Source organism: Lichenostomus cassidix, chromosome 3 (genome assembly GCF_008360975.1).
Source record: "Lichenostomus cassidix isolate B80296 chromosome 3, HeHo_3.0, whole genome shotgun sequence".
Classification (NCBI taxonomy): Eukaryota; Metazoa; Chordata; class Aves; order Passeriformes; family Meliphagidae; genus Lichenostomus; species Lichenostomus cassidix.
Window position 1 is genome coordinate 109,824,606 of NC_139483.1, and position 19,378 is coordinate 109,843,983.

The window sequence follows — 19,378 nt, forward strand, 5'->3', positions numbered from 1 at the left end:
GCACTGGATAATTAGGCTCTTTTGAATTTTAGATTTAGATTGAATATTAGGAAGAAATTCTTCTCTTTGGGGGTGGGGAAGCACTGGCACAGGCTGCCCAGAGAAGCTGTGGCTGCCCCTGGATACCTGGAAGTGTCCAAGGCCAGGTTGGGCAGGGCTTGGAGCAACCTGGGATAGTGGAACCCATGGCATGGGTTGGAATAAGATGAGCTTTTAGGTTCCTTCCAATTTAAGGATTCTGTGTTTCTGTGAAATTATTGGATACTTATTGTGGTGTTTTGTATGTGTGCAGGAGACACAGAACCTGTCCCTGTGGTAACTTCTGAATTCAACCCATTTCAACCAGAGTTTTCAGTGCAGATTATTCAGATAATGAATGGTTGCAGAGTCCCTGAAAATAGAGGGGAGAGAAAAACCTACTACAGGTCCCTTGAAATAAAAGCTCCTACATGTTTGTGAGAATCCACCAGTGAGTTAACCAGGACACACCAATCATTCCAGGTGACAAGGTGGGGATCAGTCACAGCTTGGATTCTGTGATCTCAGAGTTTTCCAATCTAAATGATTTTGTGATTATTTTCCACAGAGTTTCATCACCCCTCTGCTCGTATTTTTGTCCATCTCCGAGGTCATTCCTCTTTTCCAAGCAAATCTTTGGGAGAAGCCATGCCACAATCTGAGCGCAGGGCTCAGGTTTTCCTCCTGCACTACAGGAGGGGGTGTGAGAGATCTCCACGTGTTCCCACGATCTATGGAGCTCCGTGTGTTGGCCTGGTTACGGAGATTTTGTTCGATTGTGTTGGTTTAACTCAGTGGGAGGTTATTTGAGAAGGAAATGAAAGGCTCAATGAACAGTGAATGCTTGAAGAGGTGTTAAGAGGAAATTCCGGGCGTCTAAGCTTTAGGTTCTTTTGTTTTAGGAGGTTTTTTTTTTTTTTGGCTGTCTTTTCAGGCAGCCAGGTTTTGAGCAGTGCAGGAGGAGGTCTGCAAGCACAGAGGGAGGGAGAACTCCTGGAGGAGTGGGAGAACTCCTGGAAGAGTGAGAGAATCCCAGGGAAGAGGAGTTTGTGCTGAGACAACCTGGGAGTCAGAAGACTTATGGACAGAAGGAGAGTAGGTAAAAGGAAGGTATTTTTGATGATAAATGTGGTGAAACACCAGCACCATGGATTCCCCATCCCTGGAAAAATTCAAGGTCAGATTGAATGGAGCCCTGAGCAAATTTATGTCCCTGCCCATGGCAGGGAGGTTGGATTAGGTGAGCTTTAAAATTCTTTTCCAACCCAACCTGTTCCACGATTGTGTGGAGAGTTTTACCTTCCTCAGTTGCTGCAGAGGATGATTTAGGTCAGAACAGTTTGGTAGCAGGACAGAGCTTTACACCAGGCAGCCTTGTTCTCACCGCTGGGAGAAGTTAATCTCTAAATCAGTTTTATCACCAAGAAGGGCTTGTGGAGGGCAGAATTCAGCAGGACAGGTCACAGCCTGGGCTGTCACATCCCTGACCTGTGCTCCAGAGGAGAGGACTGGGGGCAGGTGGGGACAGCCAGGTGTGAATGAGAGCATTCAGAGGGGCACATAATGCTCTGTGTCACCATGGTGGGGACAAGCTCTTACACAGAGAGAAATAATTAGGAAGCCTGGTCATCTTCAATGAAAAAGGAAAAGGTTTTGTCCCTTTAGAAACTCTTCTTGTGTCTTTAGTCTATTTATAATCTTAATTACCTGGCCATTGGAAGTATTTTGAATGTATTTTCCTAGAAAGGAGTATTTATATGGAAAAAATCTGATCGTATAAATGGATGATACTAAAGTACTACAGGAAAAGACGACAAGATTGGCTGTTCTGAAATCCAGACTTTCCTGTTGAAACTGATCATGTCAATTATATCTGAAGCCTGATAGCAGTGAAGTAATGAGAGAGAGATTTGATTGCTGAAACAAATGTAATTTTCACAGCATTAAGATCTGGCCGAAACTTCATTCTGAGGCAGTGAATTGCATTCTTATTAGACAACTGTGGCCTTCCTCATTTTGCTGTAGACACACAGACTTGTTACTATTTAGGCCAAGTAGGTACAAGAATATCTCACCTACTTCTCACTGATGTGTAATTTCTGTCCAAGCTACAACAAAGCAGCTGACTCCAAAACCCATAATAATTATGGCTGCTGGTTTTTCCATGCTTGGGATCAATATACTGGAAGTAGTGTAAGACTGGAGAGCTCTACTTTGCTTTAAAAGATTTGAGAACTGATCTACACAGCATGGAAGAGGCTGAAAGTGGAAGGCTTTGTTGGAGGAGGTGTTAAAATGAAGTGTTGACATCTTGCTCCACTTCTCAAAAACAGTCCCTTCTTAATTATCCCTTGGATTTATTCATCTTTCCCAAAGTTTTTTTCCCATGATTAGTGAAAGGTGGTTGCATGTGCCTGTCTTCTGTTCTAAGCAAGATGCTGGATTGCCCTTACTGAGAATCCTTCTGTATCCCTCATACAATTCTCCAGTTCTTGAGCATTCCCTGTTTAGCATTTCTGCCTGGGTACATGTGGGTTTGTACAATTAATATCACAGTTGAAGTATACTAGGAGGTCAGATGATTTATTACAAGGAAGATAAAAGTCTCATTTCATGAAAATAAATCTTGAGAAACCACATCTATAACCTTTAAAGTGAGCAGGAGTAGTTCTGGAGAGATGGATTTTGTGAAGTTACACTGCTAAGAGACAGAGGGATCTGAGAGAGATCTTCCTAAAATACCTAATTTAAACCTACTCTCTTTCAATTTGTTTATCTGACATGGATTAGTGCCCCAAGGAAAAGCATCAATCAGATGGAAAAGTTCCCATATCACCTCATCCCCAATGTCACTTAGGTGAAGGTGGCAATAACAGGAGGAGGTTTTAGGCCAAAGTATTGAAAAGCATCATTTGGAGTGAGATCAGGGAAGAAATTTGGAGGAATTTAAGTAAATAGTTCTGTGAAGAGAAAGAACAACCAGTAGAGCTTTCTGGTCTCGTGTGTTGATACATTTTCCAGTATTCCAGTAAAGTTCCCAGCTCAACCCAACTCACCAGCTGCTGTCCAGGTTCTGCTGTTCCTCTTGGCTTTGGGGATTCACAGCTGCATTTCTCCTCAGGAGACAAAAACCAAAGCAAGGCAGCTCTGCGCTGGTGACAGCATGAACGTGCTCATTGAAAGCTTCATTTAATGTTTGTAAACATCAGGGGTGACAGGAACGTTGTAACTTCAGCATTTAGTGATTTTTATTTTTTTAAAAAAAATGCGGTTAAGGCACTTTGAGGCTGCTGAAACAGCGAAGCAAACATTTGTAAGTTTGTAGGAAATCTGTGTCACGCTTCTCAAGTCTATAGCTGTGGGTAGGAGGAGAAGTGTCAACTTATCTCCAGGAACTAAAACATCCTGATTGTATCACATAGAATCAACCTCTCGAGTTCATTCCTGCGCGGAGAAACCCAGTCAAATAAAATCGGCCAGTTTTGAAGAAGGACTTTGAAGCTTTGTGACCACTGGCATTTGTGTCAAGCCAGGGTTATTTACAGGCTGCTGTGAAGGGGTTTAACTAATCACTGGCAGCATTATCCAGTTTTCCATGCTTGGAGAGAAGAGCTATCAAAGCCCCGAGTTTTGAGCGAGGTCAAAGAGGTTTTTCACTTGGAGGCATCATGTTATGACCTCTGCTAGAGGCAGAACAAAGCAGTGGGTTCATTTTCCGTTCAATGTGCAAAAAAAGCAATATGCAGGAGGTAGAAGCAGAGTCTGGCTACAAGGGTGGAGGTTAAAACATCATCCAGGCGTGTTGGGTTTGTGTTAGGAAAGCCAGAACTCACCTACAGTTGATTATTGCAAGGGGATGTCAAGAAGAGCAGGATGTTTTTAGAAGTTGTGTGGATGTGGCACTTGGGGACATGGATTAGTGGTGGCCTTGGCAGTGCTGGGGGATGGTTGGACTTGATGATCTTAGAGGACTTCTCCAGCCTGAATGATTCCATGATCCTCTACTCTTGTGCTTTGGTCTCTGCTGTGAGCAAAGGCATTTGAGACACAGAGGAACATGAGTGGGGATAAGGGTTGAGTCAGTGATTACCTGCAAATCCATGAGACCTGATATGTCCCAGCAGGTGCTGAGAGGTGGCTGGTGTCAAGGCCACTCTGAAAACCCACGGAGATGATGGGAAAAGTATTGTCCCCATCTTGCTAGGATTACACAGGACAATCCAAGGAACTACAGGGCAGTCAGCTCCATTTTGGCCCCTGGGGAGATCATGGAGTGAATCCTCCTGGAAAAAATTTATAGACAAGTGCAGGGAAGGAAAGGGTTTGGAACACAGATTTACCATGGGTAAATCATGTCTTACCAACCTGATTGTCTTGTAGGTTAAAATGATTGTATTTGTGAGTGGGAAGAGCAGTGAATAGCAGCAGCCTGGGATGGTGGAAGGTGTCCCTGCCCACAGCAGAGGGTTGGAACAAGAGGAGCTTTAAGGTCTCTTCCCACCCAAACCATTCTGTGATTCTATTCTATGATTTACTGTGACATAGCTTTGAAAAGTGCCTCGCGCAGAATTCCCATGTCTAGGATGGGATGTTACAGGGCTGGAGAGCCCTTTTCAGTGAAGAAATTATTCCTAATATCCAATCTAAACCTCTCCTGATGCAACTTGAGGCTGTTCCCTCTCATCCTGTTCCCTGGGAGCAGAGCCTGAACCCCCCTGGCTGTCCCCTCCTGTCAGGGAGTTGTGCAGAGCCAGAAGGTTCCCCCTGAGCCTCCTTTTCTCCAGGCTGAGCTCCTTTCCCAGCTCCCTCAGACTCTCCTCGTGCTCCAGACTCTTCCCCAGCTCCGTTCCCTTCCCTGGACAGGGGAAGCCAGCAGCATCTCAGGCTCTTTAACCAAACCACAAGAGGGAAGTGTCCTGACCCCCTTTGCTGGTCATACATTAAATCCCCCATCCAGTTTTGTGCCTCACAAGAAGAATTTCTCTGAACCAGAGGGGATTCACCAGCAGGCTGACTGTGTGGGGTGTTTGGAGACAAAAATAATTTCTATATGCTGTAATATATCTGTATTTTCAATAAGATCTTCATTGCTATGATAAAAAATGAGGCAGATAAGGTGTCCCAGTGTGTCATGATGTTGTCATGAGTGGTGCACATGCAGGGTGCAAAGCCAGAATGAGAACTAAGCCTGTGGACTAAGCCCCTTTCCCAGAGTGATCCGAGGGGATTTTTCACTGCAGAGTTCAGGCTGAGAACAAGAAGCATGTGTTCTCCCTGAGCAGAGCTAGCTCTGTTGGCAAAACTGTTACCAAACATCTCACAAAACTACGGAGTGGGTTGAACTTCCCAGGTTTTACATTTGTAAAGGAAAGGCAGTCAAGTAATTTTTTTTTTCCCCACCAGCAACAGATTGCACCGAATCCGAATTAGGTGGCTGCCATCTGCTTTCACACAGGCTTGGAAAACAGGCCAGCCCTCCTCAGCATGGGTGGGGAGGGTGCTGGGGAGTGTTTACAACTCTGTGTTTACAGGATTTGGGATTAATGTGCTGTTTTCTTTTTCTGAGACAGAGTAAAATTGAATTAGCCTTTGAGAGAAACACTGAGCGCCACTGGCTTTCAGCAGCGCGGTGTAATTTAGAAAAACGAGCTGCTGAAATCATTCTCTACCAAAATATTCTGACCTCACCCAATCCAGTTTGGTAGTATCAGCCTGGGATGTGTATTTTGATGTTTTTTTCTGCTTTCAGTGCACTGTAACAGACTCAGGTGATATAGTCTGGAGTCTCAGTAGTGAAGCAAAATCCCTCAGAATTTTAGAGGGAAAAGGAGAATAAGGTTTTATGGACTGTAAGGCTGGATAACTGTGATTTTCAGAGTAGGATGCCCACATCATCATCCCTAAAAGTGTTCAAAAAAATGTGGATGTGGCATGGTTCAGTGGTGAACATGGTGGTTATGCTGGGCTAGTGGTTGGACATGGTGATCTTAGAGGTCTTTTCCAGCCTGACTCTGTGGTTCTGTGATTCCATGATTTTATGATTCTGTGACTCAAACATCCCAGAGTCAAAAAATCACAGGGTGACTTGACCTTGCCCCCCATCAGGGCAGGTTGTGTTTGAGCCACACAGGTACCTCTTAAAATTTTAATCTTATTTGTTTAAAAAAGTGACAGCATGGAAAAATGATACTAACACTGAAGTCAGGGTCAGCCAGGTCCTGGAACAAACACCTTTGGAAAGACACCAGGACTTTTCCTGCCCCAGTCTCCTTCATCCCTGGCAGTCCCTCCTTGTGGGGCTACTAGGGGTGACACTGAGCTACCAGGGGTGAATTTTTGGGTGGTGACCCTGGCAGTGCAGACAGCTGAAGGTCTCACTCTATGTGGAGAGTGCCTTGGGAAGCCAAGGGAAAAACATTCAAGTGGTGTGACCCACGATGGATAAGGATATTCCTGTAAGGAGCAGTTCCTCGCCTGGTTATTCCACTTGACTTGGCTGATTTAACTGATTTCCCCTGATTTCACACACAGGGGCTTGGCTTAAGCTTTGCTCAGCTGTGGGATGAATCAAAGAGCTCCGTGGCAGCAGGTGGGCTGGGAGAGAGATTTTGATACCAGCCAAGGTGCAGACACAGTGAAAGAAATTTTTGGATGGTTCATTTATTGGGCATTTCCGTGCCTGGTTTTAGTGTCTGACGTGACACTGCAGTTCCCAGGTGCTGTTCAGAGGAGAGCTGAGCACTGAAAGCAGCATTTGCACAAGGCATGAGACTAAAAAACATCTGTACTTGTGTTTCCTGTAGTTTTTAACTTGAAATCTTCAGCTGGATCAGCCTTTCCACTACAGCTCATTTACGCTGCTGTTGGAGGAGTATAATTTATTCTCGTATTTACACTGCCAGGGTGGTTTTAAGTGGGAAGTGAGAATCAGACCTTCAATTTTCGGGTGGTTTCTTTGTGTTTTGATGACAGATGAACAGCTGGATGCAGTAGCCTTTAACCAACCCCCCGAGCATCCCTTCACTGCTGTTAATTCACAGCGAGACCTGTTGCGAGTAAGTCATGGGAGGACAAAGCAAAGCAAAGCTCGTTGTGTCTCAGAGCTGCTTTGTTCTTTCATTTGATAATTATAGTTTTGCTTTCAATTATTTAAGCTGTTGTTGTGTGTTGTGTCACCCTGGGTTTGTGCACTGCTGGGGATGGGACAGCTCAGGGAGAGAGAGAGGGATCTGTGCTTGGAGCACACTTGGATTTACTCGTGTGACCTTTGGACACAGAGCAGGGTTGATAAATCTCTGCTGACAAGCAGAGAGGCATCACCGCTTGGAATTTGCAAATGTGGAACAGCAGCAATTAGGGAAGAGTGACTTTGTATTGCCACCGCTAGGAATTTATTTAAGGGCAGATGGATTGGGAATGAGGTGTTGATGAAGAACGTTTTGTTTTTTGCCGAGTTCCTGAAAAGCGCTTTTTAATAAATTGCTGATCTTTGGAGACCTGTAAGAAATACCAGGGATTGCCTTTTATCAGCCTATAATGTGCTTTCATCACTCCAGAGAAGGATGTGAGAGTGATACTGAGTTGGTCCCTGGAGAAAGGCAGGAGACACTGCTGACTGGCTCTGGAGTTACAGCTGCAGTGAGTCTGCGTTGAAATGGAGCTTAAATTTCCTCGTTAGCACAAATATCTCTCTAACCTTATCACCAAAGTGCTGCTGCTCGTTTCTCACACACAGAATTACTCTTCTGTAATGCTACAAGTAATTTACCTCAGTAATACAGAGTCAAAAACAACTCCTGTCTGAGCTGTTATGATTTATTGCTTCTCGAGGCTCTTAAGATTGAAATGGTTTTTTCAGCCTTGAAATTCTAAAATGCCTAAATATTATACTCTGCATTTACTACGAGGCAAAATCTGTGTGGATTTGATGGCATTGAGATAATAAAGATGAGATCCTGAATAGCCATTTTGCAAACATTTTTCTGAGAATAACATCAAAAAGTAACCAGGTGTTAAAAGTGTTTCAACCCTGTTGTATTTCTTGGAATCACAGAATAGTTTGGGTCGGAAGGGACCTTAAAGATCATCTCATTCCAACCTCCTGCCATGGGCAGGGACACCTTCCACTAAACCAGGTTGTTCCAAGCCCCTGTCAGCTCAGCACGCAGTGCTGTGCCATCCTGGGACCTCCCAGCTCAGGGGTTCACCACTGTGCACCCATATTTTATTTCAATATTTTAGTTTCTGTGGCTCCGTGGATCTGAGCTGGAGTTTGCCTCCGAGGCCAGTTTGTTCCACTTCCTCTATCCCAGGTTGCTCCAAGCCTCATCCAGCCTGTCCTTGGATGCTTCCTGGGATCCAGGGGCAGCCACAGCATCTCTGGACAGCCTGTGCCAGAGCCTCACCATCCACACAGGGAAGAATTCCTTCCTGATATACCATATAATGCCGCCGTCATTCAGCTTAAAACCATTCCCCCTTGTCCTGTCCCTCCATCCGTTGTCCCAAGTCCCTCTCCAGCTCTCCTGGAGCCCCTTTAGGCACTGGCAGGGCCTCTGAGCTCTCCCTGGATCCTTCTCTTCTCCAGGTGAACACCCCCAGCTCTCCCAGCCTGGCTCTGTTAGAGGAGCCCCAGCCCTCTGAAGTGACTTTCTTCAATGGTCACTGAAACACCCAGGTTGCCGGGGGAGAAAATGAATTGCAGAACTTTTTCAGCTGCTTTGGGAAAATCGCACAGGGACCACAGAGGAGCTTATTCCCACATGGCAGCAGGGATTTATTTTTTCCCACCCAGGTGTAAAAGCAGGAGGTGTGTGAGCACTGATCATTCAGGTGAGCGCATTACAAACACTCCCCTAATTTAGCACATGCTAAAATAGCCCGAGCCTGTTAAATGCAAGGTATTGCTGAGAGCCTTTATGTTTGAGCACACTGGAAAAGCAGTGGGTTCTCTTGTTGAAGAGCCTGAACAAAGGAGGGCAGTTATGTGCTCAGAGTCGCTCCAAGCAGCGAACAAAAATACCTTGGAGTAGCAATGAATGGCGTGCCTGGAAAAAAGAGGGCAAGTGCTCTTGCTTTGTGGTCTGGAGCCCTGTCCTCACGAGGTCGTGTCAGGCAAGAGCTGCTGGCACATAGAGGCACCTCAGGTCCAGCTTTTTAGAAGGGCACAAAGTGAAAAATGAGCAAGGGGAATGATTCACCCAGCTCTGCCTGGCAAGCAGGACCATGGTCCTTGCTGTGTGAGAAGGGAGGCAGCTTTGGGTTTGATTTTGGCAACCACAAAAAGGTAAAACAACATCTGGGGTGTGGCTTTGGAGGTCCAGCGTTCCTAAATGTGATCTCACTCCTCATCCTGCAGCATGCAGGCTCTGCTTGTGCTCTGATGGGGATTTCCCTGCATCCCACACAAAACTTGGTTGAATATTCCGACACCCTGGACCGCTTCCATCCCTTGGCATCATAACATTGCAACAAGCACCAATTTTCTTGTTTTTCTCCCGTGCAATTGAAGAGTTGAAATCTGTGATGAATATATTAACATTCATTGAATTATAGAACAGATATTTAGCATTTTTCCTGAAGGATCCTAAAATGCTTTGCAGACACTTTCATGTATCACTACACAAATGCAGCCGCTTTTGCTTCATGCTTAGATTTAATTCGAGATGAAGGGAGAGAATTTGCTCTGTTATTTTACAGAATCACAGAATGGGTTGGGTTGGAAAGGGCCTTAAAAATCATCTCATTCCACCCCCTGCCATGGCAGGGACATTTTCCACTATCTCAGGTTGCTCCAAGCCCTGTCCAGCCTGGCTTTGGACACTTCCAGGGATGCAGGGGCAGCCACAGCTTCTCTGGGAAACCTGTGCCAGAGCTCACCACCCTCACAGGGAAGGATTTTTTCCCAATATCCCATCTAAACCTACACTCTTTACAGTGTTTTTTACAGGAGGGCACATCATGGGTATGAGCATAGAATTTTGATGCATAAATCCAAATTACAAGTGCACCCAGTGTCTCTCTTACACTGCTGGTGGCCTCTGGCTGAGAGTTAACATCTCATGAGCTTTGCTCTGTCCAGGGTCCAGCTGCACCATTGGAATTTGGAGGTGCAAGACCAGATCCACATCTCTTTTTGAACCAGCTGGGTGCCCCAATGTGCGTTGCTGTGGGTTCACATCCTCCTTTTCTCCTGAAAAGAAAAACCCTCCAAGTATTCAGGGCAAAAGTTGATAAAATATTCATCTATTCTGAGGCTCTTTAAGGCAGTGGAATTGGGTGTGGGTGCTTCCTCTGCTCTCACAGCTCTGTCTCACTCCTGAGCCGAGATTCCTTTCCATGGGAAGTGCTCTGCACTTCTCTCTCATGGATAAAGGGTGTGTGAAGAGTTCCTGTAGCTCTCCTGGAAAGCATCTCCTACCTTCCTTCACCTCTTCACAGGGGTGGCTTTGCCCACTGCTGCTCCTGTTGCTCCAGCCCTGAGCAGGATTGTTAATCAAGGGCAGAATCAGCCCCTTGCAGGTGTTTTGTGTCCCAAACTGGTGCTCCCTGGTTTCCTCTTCCTCTGATTTTTTCCTATCTTTAGCAAAGCTGCATCCATTTGAAAGCTCCTGTTGCATCTTCCGCTTACTTTAAGATGTATTTGTGCATTTTTTTCCTCTTCTGTGATCAAAAGAATCTCCAAGCCCTGCCAGGATCAGGATCTCTCTGGGTCTTTCAAATGCACTGTGAGACAGATTTGGACCTAAAGAGACCTAACTTGGAATTTACACTCAGTGGAAACCCTTCAGATTCACTTCAAAACTGTTTACAATGTCCATATTGGATGTTAAAGAGCCTGGATTACAGGCTGGAAAGGGTCAAACATCACTTTTAGAGGCTTGGAGATGCTGAAATTTCTCTCTGAGGGTGGCAGCATCTGGAGAGTCTGGAAGCTGTGGCTGCCCCTGGGTCCCTGGAAGTGTCCAAGATCAGGTTGGACAGGGCTTGGAGCAACCTGGGATAGTGGAACTGGATGCTTTTTAAGGTCCCTTCCACCCCAATTGTGATTCCACAATTGGTAGCAGAGTGAACTCCTGGCTGAAATTAAAGGTGGATGGGACTTAAAAATAACCAGAGGCAGAAGGGCAAAATTGAAGTTTTTGATACCCCAGGAGGTTTGAGAGAAGCCTTAAGTTAATCCTGATGGATTCTGTATCTCCTGCAGCCCATCTGGAATGGTTATAGAGATGTCCAGCAAGGAGGAGGCCATGGAGGATCTGGAGCATGATGCCAGCACCTTGAAGCTGCTCCACCTCTAGGCAAACAATTCATTAATTTTTAGCTTGAAATGCCACTTACTTTGCAGGCTGCTGCACTTCATGAAAGCTGCCATTGAGCAAATCCCAGTTTTCTTCACAGCTTCCAAATTTTGTAAACACTGTCACTACAAAAGGCAGAGCTACCAGAAAGGTTTCTTCCCAAAGTCACTGTGTGGGAGTTAATTAACATTTAGGGAGTTGAGTTCATCTCATTTGGGCTGATCTTGTCGCAGTGTGAGACACAGGGTCAGATCCTCATGGGGTGGTGCTGATCTGTCACTTGAGAGCAGAAATGCTGCTTCAATGTCCTGTGCTTGGGACATGGTGACATTCAAAAGGGGTTTAAGTTTTCACAGCCCTTACTGAGCTTTTTTTGGGACAGTTTGGACCCTTTCATGTCACCATTTCTTTGAAGAGCATTGTAATTACTAACACCCGGTTTGGACACCTAAAGGAAGCATTGCCTTGAGGCTGGAATTTGTGTATTGGAGACAGATGGGTGAACTGCTGGAGATAATCAGAGGTCAGCTGGTTAAGCCTTACTTTTTGAATAGCCTTGTTGGGGTTAGAGAGTGCTTTCTTAAAGCGTATTTACTGCATAATCTGTGCAGATGAGTGTAAGAGAGCCTTTGAAGGAATTAGTGAAATTCAGCTGAGACTACTTTGCATTCAGGCAGGAGAGAGCTGCTGAAAAACCCAAATGTCTGAGGGATCCTCCTCTGGCGACCCTAAAAACACATTTAAACCTCCTTTTCCACCTGCCAGCCTGATCTGTGACCTCTCCGTGGCCTGACAAAGTGGAGTTCTCGTGAAATGTGCTCCAGCTTTTGGGAGGGGGGAGTTGAGATCACTTCTGCTTCAGAAGAATGATAGAAAAATGCTGACATTCCTCATTTTTTGAAGGAAAAATCCATATGCCACAGCCTTGTGTGAACAAATGTGGTGTCTGGGCCGGATGGACAGAGATAGCTGGGCAGTGATGAGTCTGCTCACAGGAAGAATCTGCATCAAAATGTGAAGTGATGGAAGCTGGAGAACTCAGGCTGGAAAAATAGCTGTTTATTGGGAGTGTTCCCACAGCTAATGCTGGGATCACGATCCTCTTAATGTGCCAGTGAGGTGGAGTGCAGTGTCCCAGCAGGGCAGCACTTACAGTCTGTCTGTCCAGAAAATCCTGGGGCATCTGTGACAGAGCCATAGAGATGCTGATTTCCTCCTTACCTCTGCTAGGTAGGAGCAAATGGCAAATTAACTGGGGCCTAGTGCAGTGGCTTGTGCTGCACTGAGGAAAATCTTCCTTCAGGAAAAGGTTTCAGGTTTTTAGGTGTCAGGACAGGCTTAGGAGGAGCAATTTCAGCAGCTGCTGGTGCAGCAGCCTCTGAGGCTTTCTCTCCTCTCTGAGAGGATGTGGGAAAAGGTCTTTTTCATTCTTCACCCATGGAATACCCATAAAACATAAGGAAGAATTGAAACCATTCTGATGCTGTTTGGGATAGCTGTGTTAAATCATGTCCTGAAGAAAGCAAATGGACAGGAAGGCTTTAACTTGTATTTCCTCTAAAAGTGGTGCTGCTGGAGATGCTCAGAAGGGGTGGATGCAGCAGGATTTGTTGGAAGCAGGCAGAGCTGCACAGCAGCTGTCCTGTGGCTCAGGGTGAAGTTGCACAGCTGTCCCATCGCCAGCTCCACAGCAAATCTGACAGTCCTGCTCCTGTTCATTTTCCCAAAATAAAAAAGGAGCATCTCCGTGAAGACAGGCTGGGAGAGCTGGGGGTGTTCACCTGGAGAAGAGAAGGAGTCAGGGAGAGCTTAGAAACCCTGACAGAGCCTAAAGGGGCTCCAGGAGAGCTGGAGAGGGACTTGGGACAAGGGATGGAGGGACAGGACACAGGGAATGGCTTCCCATTGCCAGAAGGCAGGGATAGATGGGATATTGGAAGGAATTGTTCCCTTTGAGGGTGGGGAGGCCCTGGCACAGGATTCCCAGAAAAGCTGTGGCTGCCTCTGGATCCCTGGAAGTGTCCAAAGCCAGGCTGAACAGGGCTTGGAGCAACCTGGGATAGTGGAAAGTGTCCCTGCCCATGGCAGGGGTTAGAATTGGTTGATCTTTAAGGTCCCTTCCTATCCAAACCATTCTGTGATTCCGTGATTCCAGATGTGACAGGAGTGATGTGGGCACCACTTCATTAATATTCACATTTGGTTTAATTTCCAAGAGCAGTGTCCCTGCTGAGCACTCCCTGAAAGCTTCAGGAAAGCAGAAGCAGAGGCTCTGTGCTCAGCCAGAGGAAGATGGAGCACTCTGCATCCATCATCTCTATGGCTGGCTCAGGGTTTCTGGGCCATTTCTGGGCCATTTCTGGGCCATTTCTGGGCCATTTCTGGCCCTGGTTGTTTTCCCCTGCTGCCAGATTTAACTCTCCAGCCTCTGGAGCAGTGGATAATCCAGTCCATGCCTGGAGTAGGAGGTCAGGAAGATTCCAGAGCTGCCAGTAGGATTTGAGCAGTTTTTAGCCACAGATCCTCCATCCTCAAGGTGCTGTCCTGTTGCAGGAGGTGTGTTCCTGTTTTCCCTGTTCCAATAGGGCATCCAGATATAGATATGTCTCTCTGGGTGTTCTCAGGACAGATTTCCTTATTCTGAATCCTCTTAATATGAGTGACCAAAAAATGACACAAACACCAAGTGCTGTTTTGTGTTTACTGTCTGTTATCCCGAAATTCCTTGCTGGGATGCTGCTGCTGGATCTTGCTCTGAAAAATGCTCCAATGCTAACAACGAGCAGCTAATTCTGTACTTTGTAAATTTAATTTAGACTTTCAGAGGGATCTTCCTTGACCTCGTGAGTTTAGGGGAAGCTCTGTAGATGAGTGTTTGCCTGTTTTCCCTGTCATTGTTCCCAACCCAGGTTTATCAGCAATCATTCCCAGATTTTCATTAAAAGCACCAATGCCCTGGTGTATAATATTCTAGTTAAATCCAGCTGTATTAATGTCTTATCTGATTTCTCTTGCAAAATTTTGGTACCTAGAAGAGAACAGGAGGATGACCTCCCTCTAAAAGGAGTGTTCATGCCGTGAGAAGAAATAGGAATACAGATCAGACTTGAAATTTTACTTCTGAAGCACCAATCTGTGTTGATGGAATTGGTCTGTCACTGCTCCCCCAAGGCACACTGTGAACTTCTAACAGAGCCACTGGACATAAATAAATGCTTTAAGCAGTTTAGCTGCAAGTGTGGATCCTCACCTCTCCCCTTTTCCCTGCTCAGTCTCCGTTCTGCCTCCTGCCTGGCACTGTAATGATTTGAAGGGGTTTGTATCTTATTTCCACGTGGCTGCCTTGGAGATCTTTTCGACCAACTTCCCTCTGGACTCTCTACAAACATTAAAAGATGTTTGAAATTACTCAACCTCAACGGTGCTTGAAATTGAGCCATGTTCTGTTGTGTCAACAAAGTGCTGCAAGTGCTGATTGTAGAGGCTGGAATAAAGGTTTCCAACTCTGGTGCTGCTGCCCACAAAATTCCCTTATTAAGTGATGTTTCCCCACCTGGGATCTCATATGTGCTGCTCTGGTTGCTTGTTTGTCCATCTTCCTTTATTTTATTTGGATTCTGTAATCAATGAACAGGTTGAAAGAGTTCTGCTGCAAGACTTCCAACCCCCTGCAGTGGGCAGGGACGTTTCCACTATCCCAGGATTCTCCAAGCCCTGTCCAGCCTGATCTTGGACATTTCCAGGGATCCAGGAGCAGCCACAGCTTCTCTGGGCAACCTGTGCCAGGGCCTCACCACCCTCACCCTCATTCCTTCTGATGTCCTATCTAAACCTCTCCTCTTTCTCCCCCTTTGTCCTATCAATTAACCCATGTAAAAAGTCACTCTCTCTGTCCTTCCCTGCTGGTTTTCTTTTGTGTGCTTGGATCTACTCAGAAATGATTTGGGGAAGAATTAAGGGCTTTGTGGGTTATTGGAAATTTGAGATATTACTTGGAGTCTGAATAATTTCACAGTGCCCTACTTGGCAGTGCTGTGGTTTTTTTACTGGAGCAGAGTGTTTCAGAGGCAGAAGAGTATTTCGTCTTCTTCACACTTGTGTTGCCCATGAAATACATTGAAAAGGAAAAGTGAAGTGTAATTTGTCCTGTTTTAGGTGCAGATGGTCCCCTAGACCTCTGCTCTGGGGACAGGCTGGGAGAGCTGGGGGTGTTCACCTGGAGAAGAGAAGGATCCAGGGAGACCTCAGAGCTCTTGCCAGTGCCTAAAGGGGCTCCAGGAGAGCTGGAGAGGGACTTGGGACAAGGGATGGAGGGACAGGACACAGGGAATGGCTTCAAACTGCCAGAGGGCAGGGAGAGATGGGATATTGGGAAGCAATTGTTCCCTGTGAGGGTGGTGAGGCTCTGGCACAGGTAGTCCAGAGAAGCTGTGGCTGCCCCTGGATCCCTGGAAGTGTCCAGGTTGGATTGGGGCTTGGAGCAGCACTGTTAGTGGTATCCCTTCCCTCTGCAGGGGTTTGGAAATGATCTCCAAGTTCCCTTCCATCCCAAACCATTCTATGTTCCTGGTGTCAGAGTGAAAACCTTTATTTTGGGAACGCTGCATTTCAGTGGGTTCAGCACTGTCTCTGTGTCTTTTCTGGCTCAGGGTTTCCTCTTCCCTGCAGCAGCTTTGATATTTTGCAGTAAATACCTGGTCACAGCCCACTGTCACCTGGTGTCTGAGGGCATCCTTTAAGCAGAGGTGAGGATTGAGTTTATTTTTCAGTTCAGAGAGTGTCTCTGCACTCAGTGAGTGATGTGCTCTGCTGCTGCTGGATCAGATGTTCTAAAAATCCTCTCTCTGCTGCTCTCACCTCACACTGAAAGCAGCAGGTTTCCCTCTGTGTCTCAGGTCAAAATAAACAAAATATTTCAAGGGTCTGTGATTTCACAGTCTGATTCTATGATAGCATTGGAGCTGCAGATTCCATAGGGGGTGGTTTTGTCTTCCAGCTGGGATATCCTAGGAGCAGTGCTGAGTGCCAGACCTAAGGAAGCCTGGTGACAAAGCCAGGGTTTGTGTCACACAGGCTGCTCTGGGGAATTGCAGACAATTGGTGGAAGGTTTGTTTGCCATTTCCAGGGCTCTCTTCTGTGCCCAAGGAGGGGGAGGTTCCCACTGTCCTTTTTCCCCAAGGATGAGCATAGAGGAGGATCCATCACCCCCAAATTTTGTGGGTTCCAATGGATTTTAAGCCTTGTGGTTCCATGGAAATTCAGGTCTTAGAAATTTCAGTTATATGAGGAATGGGTGAGAGAGCTGGGGGGGCTCAACCTGGAGAAAAGCAGGCTTGGGGGACTTTGTTGCAGAGGGAAAAGACACCCCAAAATTCCTGTTTCTACTAACACTTTGCTGAGAGAGGAGAGAGACTGGAAATCACAGAGGATGTGTGGATGTGGGAAGCTGAATGAAAGGGATGTGTAAGAAGGACTGAAAAAAGTGGGTTTCAAGTGAGAATGTGGGAAGGGATGCTGGCTTGGCTTTGTGAGGAGGTTGTAAGTCTGAAATATTTGAGTTCCCAGAAGATGTTTGAGGATAAAATAATAGGGGGAGAGAACAGCATGGCAAATACCTGGTACCACTGGCTTCTGAGCACATGCCCAGTTCCCAGGAGAGATGATTCCTGCTGAAAGGGGGAAGTTTGCAAAAGCTTTGGGAATGGTAAAAAATATCCATTAATATTTGCTGAAGGTAAAATATTTGCTGAAGGACAATGAGACTCTTCTAATAATTGCAGGGATTCAGGAGAAACTTCCAAGTGCAGCTTTGAAAAATCACCAGAAGTATTTAGGGAGAGCAAGTCTCAGACCCCTAGAGGTTTGGGCATATAAAATGGGTCTGTTTGTGCTCCAGACTCTGGCTGGAGATCCCTACAGGTGTGTGTGTGCATCCCCTGCATGTTTTGGAAATTACCCACATTTTTGAGATGTCTCTGATGTGACTGTCACTGTCTAAGAACAGGATGTAAGGAGCTTGAGGAGCTTAGATCCCTTCTGCTGTGTGACAGAATGTGAGGATCATGGAATCACAGAATATCCCAAGTTCAGAGGGATCCATCAGGATAATTCATCCAGCTCCTGGCCCTGCACAGACACCCCAACAATCCCACCCTGTGCATCCCTGAAAACATTGTCCAAACTCTCCAGGAGCTCTAGCAGCCTTTGACCATTCCCTGGGGAGCTGTTCAGTGCCCAAACACCCTCTGAAGGGAGCAGGGAAGCTCAGTGATACCCACAGCTGTAACTTGTGTTTCCAAACAGCTTTGCACACTCCCAGCAGCTGAGTTCCCTCTGCCTGTGCCATCCCCGCTTGGAACGTGGCGTTCATCTGAAGTATTCATTAAGATGGGGAATTATTTGCATATTATTAGCATTATTACATGGAAATAAAGCTGCTGCTGGTTCTTCCCTCCCTCCATGTATCTTTCATCACCCGCCTTTATAAGGCTCTGAATCCTGTTTGTTGTGTGACAAACTGGGCTGATAAATCTCGTTACTCACTTCAATGGCTGGGAGACTCACTGCACATTACTGAATTCGGTGAATTATGTAATAAATGCATAATTAAAATGAAACCCAGAGCCTCTCGTGGAACCTCAGAAAACGCCGTTTGTGATGAATTATAGAGAAACGTACACGGGTATTAAAATTTAAGCCTAATTATTTGGATTTATTTTCGATCAATATTTAATATGCTGCCTATAAGTTCGGCGGACCCACAGCAAATCTGTTGTTGTGGCTTTGCAGGAAAGCACAGAAAGTGGCTGTGTGTGTGTAGAGTGAGGTGGTTGTTTTCATGGGGCTTCATGGCTTAATATTTGATTACAGAAAGGAAAACTCCCCTGAGCACTGTGTGCTCAAAATTCCCTTCAGCCACGGGAAGTGTCTGTGAGGAGTTGGGTTTTGTCTGAGTCTTTTCCCACTTTATCAGCTTTGAATATTGCCCAGAGGAGCTGTGGCTGCCCCATCCCTGGAAATGCTCAAGGGCAGGTGGGATGGGATTTGGAACAACCTGGGATAGTCAAAGGTCTCCCTGCCCATTGCAGGAGGTTGGAACAAAATGACTTTTAAGGTCCCATCCAACCCAAACCATTCTGTGATTGTGGTTTATCGGAGGAAAATCACAAAAATAGGAAATAATTTACTCAAATAAAGCACTGCTTGGTTGTTCATTCATCAAATTGGCAGTAAAAGAAACTGAAAATCTTTCTCCCAATGAATTTTTGCCCTCCTGGTTCTTACTTCAAGGCAGCCACTGTCAGGTTTAAACTTGAGATGTGCTAAAAACTTCCCTTCTCTGTGCTTAAAACGGGTTTTAGAGATATTTTCCTTGGAAAGAGCAGTGATGTTTTTAAGGCAAACAGCCTGCAAGTTTTAATTTTGAAAGGTTTGTCTCTTAAGTAGGAAATTGAATAGAAGGGATTTGATTCCCCTAAATCCCCGATTCTAGAGAAAGCAGCTTGAGATCTCAGTAAGAGAATTAACACACGGGTTAAACTTACAATAAGAAGCAGGACTTGGAAAATGCCTATTCAGATGCCGTTAAGGAAATAATAGGATTAGTTCTTGTCGTGTCAGTGTGGATTCCTCAAACTGGGGGCTGTGCTGACACCAGCCAGCCTGTGTTGCTGGTCTGGCCGTGAAATTGGGGACAATGACAATAAAGATGACTTTTCTTGGAGGCAAATTCCTTTGAATGTTTAAGCCAGTGCTGGTGTACACACACAGGGCAGGTAATTCAGGATGACAAAAAAACCCTTAATAATCCCCCTCCCTCCCCAGCTCTGTTGTTTGTGGCTGAGGTGATGGTAATTGCAGCTGGGTAAGTGAAAAGAATCAGGAATACACTGTGGCAGCGTGTTTTAAGTTCCTATAAGCAGATTTTTTGTTCATTTCTATCATCTGTTGCAAACATAATGTGGTTTTTTACCTGTTATTTTCATCCCTTTATTCCAATGTATATATATATTTTTAATGTATATACATTATGCCCATTGTTTCAGATAAATCCTTTTTG

At 45.7% G+C, this 19,378-nt stretch overlaps 1 protein-coding gene and 1 long non-coding RNA gene across 3 annotated transcripts in view; both read left to right on the top strand.

The window, feature by feature from the left end:
- XKR6 (XK related 6) overlaps nucleotides 1–19,378 on the top strand; it is a 182,478-nt gene that overhangs the window by 26,470 nt on the left and 136,630 nt on the right. The window lies entirely within an intron of this gene.
- The window catches only part of LOC146440471 (uncharacterized), a 48,240-nt gene that overhangs the window by 25,540 nt on the left and 3,322 nt on the right, over nucleotides 1–19,378 (top strand). The window contains exon 1 of one of the 2 annotated variants that reach the window (XR_014851159.1): nucleotides 15,795–17,238. The exons of the other annotated variant lie outside the window; for it this stretch is intronic. This is a non-coding gene — a long non-coding RNA (uncharacterized LOC146440471). Of the gene's footprint in view, nucleotides 1–15,794; nucleotides 17,239–19,378 lie in introns of those variants that run through there. 2 annotated transcript variants of the gene reach the window in all.